The sequence below is a fragment of the Olea europaea genome, chromosome 9 (genome assembly GCF_002742605.1).
Source record: "Olea europaea var. sylvestris chromosome 9, O_europaea_v1, whole genome shotgun sequence".
NCBI lineage: Eukaryota > Viridiplantae > Streptophyta > Magnoliopsida > Lamiales > Oleaceae > Olea > Olea europaea.
In genome coordinates this window covers 158,815-164,996 of record NC_036245.1, presented here as the reverse complement: position 1 = coordinate 164,996, position 6,182 = coordinate 158,815, and positions in this window count along the sequence as shown.

Here is a 6,182-nt window from a genome sequence, read left to right as displayed (position 1 = left end):
ATCGATTTGATGCCATGCAGACATATCAAGGAAATGATTTAGAAAGATTTGACTTAGATTTCAATGATTGAATGGTAGTTTTTTAAACAAAATTCTAAGTCTCTGTCAAAAATGATATCTAATCACAACAATAAATTACTATTTTAAACTCCAAAATAAGATAAAACTATTAAATTTTTTAGTAAAAAATGATATCTAATCACACTAATAAATTACAATTTTAAACTGCAAAATATGATAAAACTATTAAATTTTTAAAACTAAATATAGTAATAGTTTGGTAAATTGTTTTACCTACATTTACCCTAATTTCAAAAACCAATTCATGTTCACAGTTCATGTGCCAAATCCTTTTCACACTACAAACGTTAAAAACCAAAAGCTCAACCGAACCATCAATTGACAGATCTAAAGCACAGCGGCAACTATGACAACGCCGGTGAAAGCTCCAAATCAGTTTTTAATTTTTCGAAATTTGATGAAATCATCATTATTATTATTTTTTTTGTGCTACGATCGTTAAGATCTTGTTGGGGAGCATAAAGTTGTTCTTTATAACTTTATATTTTGTTCTATACTTTATTACGATGAGTTGTTCACGCCTTTATATGTTGACTATTATTTAACCAATTTAAAATTTACCCTCAACGGTCTTATAGGTACTTATGTAATCTTTTAGCCGGATAATATTTGAGTGTTCGTGTTGAACAATGCAGGATCAAAAAGCCAAGATAAGATCCATTACATGCATTTGCTGTTATATTCTTGATTATCATAGTTTTCATGATGATATTCTCAATTTTTTATATTAATATATTTCACAATATTACATATGAAATGGTATGAACAAAGAAGATACCAAAATTGTTCTGATACTACTTGCTGCGAATTTGACCGAAGGATTATAACAATAATGAGATAAATAAGAACAAAATGAAGAACACCAAGACTTAAGTTGAAACTCAAGACAGAAAAAAGCAATGGATAGAGGAGGAGAAATCCACTGTAATCAATAGTTATTGTGTTTAAATAAGATTTCAATATTCTTAACTAAGATCTAAAGCTCTTAAAACGCTGCATGAATATTATGGGAATAATATAATATATATATATATATAAGAACCAAGTTGAAGATAATAGGAGTCCGAAATGCATTAAAATGCTAAAAAGGAGTTAGGCTAGATAACCCTATCACTCGAGTGATAGGAGAGTGACAAGCGGGCGACAACCCTGCCGTTCAAGCGCCAGGCGAGTGAAAAGTCTTTATTCAAAATATGTTGGTGTCGCTTGAGTGGACGGCTAGCATTAAACTAGTGAAAATGCGACGACTTTTCTTTCCAGTCCATAAGTTTGATTTCTTCAAGATCATTTCAACTAGAACTCCAACACTCACTAGAATTTGGGCCACATTACAACAAATCTATACTTTGAACCAAATTTCAATACAACACATTTCAAAAACACATTTCCAAAGTAAACACCATTTCTGCTCATCCAAACAAGCCCAATGGACTAATATAATAACAAATACTAATTAAATTCAAGCAATACTCAAACTTAGCAATGAGAAGTAGTTTTGTCATCACATCAGCAGGATTAACCTTGGTGTTAACCTTGCTCACTACAATATCACCATGAGTAATCACTTTAGCAAAAAAATGATATCTAGTCAAAACAATAAATTACTAATTTAAACTCCAAAATAAAATAAAACCATTAAATTTTTAGTCAAAAACGATATCCAGTCACACTAATAGATTACAATTCGAAACTGCAAAATAAGATAAAACTATTAAATTTTTAAATCTAAGTATAGTAATAGTTTGGTAAAGTGTTTTACCGACATTTACCCTAATTTCATAAACCAAATCCTTTTTCACACCACACATGTTAAAAACCAAAGGCTCCATTGAACCATCAATTGAGAGATCTAAAGCAAAGCAGCAACTATGAAAACACTGGTGAAAGCTCCAAATCAATTTTTAATTTTTCGAAATTTGATGAAATCTTCCTTCTCTCTCTCTCTCTCTCTCTCTCTCTCTCTCTCTCTCTCTTTTGTTTGCTATGAGGATCGTGAATATCTTATTGGGGAGCATAAAGTCATTCTTTAACTTTATATTTTGTTCTGTACTTTGTTAAGAATTTTTCGAAATTTTATGAAATCTTCCTTCTCTCTCTCTCTCCTTTTTTTTTTGTGGGCTATGAGGATCATGAATATCTTGTTGGGGAGCATAAAGTCGTTCTTTATCTTTATATTTTGTTCTATACTTTGTTAAGAGGAGTTGTTCACGCTTTTATATGTTGGTTATTATTTAATATTTAACAAATTTAAAATTTACCCTCAAGGTTCTCAGCTACTTACGTAATCTTTTGGCCAGATAATATTTGGGTGTTCGTGTTGAGCAATGTAGGATAAAAAAGCCAAGCTAAGATCCATTACATGCATTTGCCGTTATATTCTTGATTATCGTAGTTTCCATGATGATATTCTCAATTTTTTATATCAATATATTTCACAATATTACATATGAAATGGTATGAACAAAGAAGATACCAGAATTGCTCTAATACTATTCGTTGCGAATTCAACCGAAAGATTATAACAATAATGAAATAAATAAGAACACAAAAATTTAAATTGAAACTCAAGACAAAAAAAAGCAACGGACAGAGGAGGAGAAATCCATTGTAATCAATAGCTATTGTGTTTAAACAAGATCTCAATACTCTTAACTAAAGTCTAAAACTCTCAAGATGTTGTATGAATACTATGGGAACAATACAAGCAGTGGCTTATATATATAAAACCTTAGAAACCAAGTTGAAGATAATAGGAGTTCGAACGCCAAGCGGGTGAAAAGTCTTTATTCTAAATATGTTGGTGCCGCTTGAGTGGACAGCTAGCGAAAAATGCGGCTAGTTTTCTTTTTGGTCCATAATTTTGACCTCTTTAAGACAACTAAAACTCTAATACCCACTAGAATTGGACCAGATTACAACAAATCTCTACTTTGAACCAAATTTCGATACAAGGAGTTCCAAAAAAATCTCCAAAGTAAACACCACTTCTCCTCATCCAAACAAGCACAATGGACTAAATCAATGATGAATAGCAATTAAATTCAAGCAATGCTCAAACTTAGTAAGGGAAGTAGTTTTGTCATCATATCAGTAGGATTATCCTTGGTGTCACTTTGCTCACTACAATATCACCACGAGTAATCACTTCACATACATAATGATATCTCACATCAATGTGCTTAGTCTTCTTATGGAACATTTGATCTTTAGTAAAAAAAATTGTACTTTTACTATCACAATATACTATAGAAATCTGTAAGTCTTTACTAATTTTACCTATCAAACACTTTAACCACATAGCCTCCTTACATGCCTCTGTAATATCCATGTATTCTGCCTCTATTGTAGATAAAGTCACTGTATTTTGCAAAGTAGCTTTCCAACTGATAGCACAGCCTCCAAGTAAAACACATACCTGGTAAATGATCTTCTTTTATTAAGATCCCCTACATAATCTGAATCCACATACCTAATAATTCTACTTATATTTCTACCAAAATACAATCAAGTATTAGTTGAGCCCTTCAAGTATCTGAATATCCATTGCAATGCTTTCTAATGTTCGTTGCTAGGATTTGCCATGTACCTTCTAACTGGACGACTGCATTTGCCAAATTTGGTTTTGTAAAAACCATAGTTTACATTAGCCAACCAACTCCATTGGAATAACAATCTCAAGTTATATAATCAGCATCTTCATCTGATAGAGGACACAATCCAAATGATAATTTGAACTGGGCAGCTAAGGGAGACTAACATTCTTAGCATTTAGCATATTGAACCTTTGAAACATTTTCTCAATGTATCCCTTCTGACTCAAATACAATCTGCCAGCCTTTCTATCCCTCAAGATTTCCATTCCAAGAATTCTCTTTGCTGCACCCAAATCCTTTATCTCAAACTTCTTACAAAGTTGAGATTTCACATTTCTGACTTTTGCTTTACCCTTGGCTGCAATGAGCATATCATCAACATATAACACTAAATATGTGATCGATTCACCATCTTCCTTTCTGAAGTACATACAATTGTCGTTATTATTTCTGCTCAAACTATGAGTAGTTATGAATTAATCGAACCTTTTGTACTATTATCTCAGAAACCGATTTAGTCCATATAAGGACTGTTTCAACAAACATACATAGTTTTCCTTCCTAAAAACTATGAAATCCTTTTGGTGTTGCATGTAAACGTTCTCTTCAAGTTTTCTATACAAAAAATGCTGTCTTGACATCTATCTGTTCAAGTTTCAAGTCATTTTTTGCCACTATCCCAAGTAAAGCTCAAATTGAACTATGCTTTACAACTTGCGAGAACACATCTATGAAGTTAAATCTTGAATCTGACTATAAACTTTTGTTACTAATCTGGCCTCATACCTAATATCTTCAATCCTTGATGTCATTTCTTTCTTTTTGTATTCCCACTTGCAGCGAACAACCCTTTTATCCTTAGGTAATTTCACCAAATTTCGAGTACAATTTTTATTTAATAACTCCATCTCCTCATGCATAGCAATCAATTGTCTACTAGAATCACTACAACTGACTGTCTCTGTATATGTAGGAGGTTCCTTAGTGGAATTAATTTCTTCAGTCACATTGAAAGCATACGCTACAAAGTCTGCTTTTCTATAGTTCTGTGAAGGTCTAATCTGTCCAAGAGATCTATCTTTAGCAATTAAATACTATGGTATTGCTGGTGGTGTAGGCAAAGTATTATTGTCTGTTAATTCTGAGCTAGACTGTTCCACAGTAAACTATTCTAAAACCTTTGATTGTTTCCTTGGACCAATTTTCAACTCCACCTGAGTTGAATGACTCCATTCCTCATTTTTGTCAAAATCCCCACTAGATAAATCATGAATCATAGGAAATTCATTAAATACTACATCTCTACTAATAATCACCTTTCTTGTCCCAGGACACCACAACTTATATCCCTTATACTTGATTTATACTCAAGAAAGACATGATTTTTAGACCTATGCTCCAACTTTCCATTATCCACATGAGTATAAGTGAGACACCCAAAAATCTTCAAATCGGTATAACAAGAAGGTTTTTTAGACCATACCTCTTTTGGTGTCATTTTCTCAATGGCAATCGAGAATGAGCAATTAATTAGAAAACAAGCTATGGCAGCAACTTCTGCTTAAAAAATCTTAGGCAACCCAGAATTTGAAAGCATACAACGAATCTTTTCCATCAAAGTTCTATTCATCTGTTTTGCTAAGCCATTCCGTTGAGAAGTTTTGGGCATTGTTAAGTGTCTCAAAATCCCTTCAACCCTGCAGAAAGTATTGAATTCATCTGAACAAAATTTTAACCCTATTTATGCGTAGACGATTAATCTGCTTTTCTATCATTATTTTTCATTCATTAAAAGTCTCAAACACCCCACTCTTCTATTTTAAAAAGAATACCCAAACTTTCATGAAGAAAATCATCAATCACTGTTAACAAATAATAAGCTTATCCTCTTAAAAGTACCTAACCAGTCTCCAAAGATCTGAATGGATATATTCAAATGTTCATTTCGTATTATGTCTTCTAGTAAATCTAACCCTTTTTATGTTTCTGAATGGCACAATGCGCACGAAACTTCATCTTACCGGTCTTCTACCCATCAAGAAGACCCGTCCAACTCATCTTTGCTATACAAATCTCACTCATATGCCCAAGTCCCATATGCCAAAGTTTTGTAACTTCCTTATCAGTCAAAAAAGAAGTAAAGACTATTGTATCTCTTGTAACTGTGAAACCCTGCAAAACGTACAACTCTATAGAGTTTTTCTGTCCCTTCACGACAACAAGAGCATCCCAATTCACCGTCAAAACTCCACCTTCACTAGTGTATTTATGATCCTTCGAGTCAAGTATATTCAAAGATATGAGATTTCACTTCAATTCTGGAACATGCCTGATGTCTGTAAGTATTTTGATAACACCATCAAACATTTAAATTTTGACTTTACCAACTTCGACAATTTTACGAGGTGCATTTTGTTAATAGGTTGCTTTCTCCTTTCAATAGCTCTAGTAGCCTTATTCCTATTTTTCAAAGAATAACAATTAGCTTTGATAAGTCCATTCTTCTTC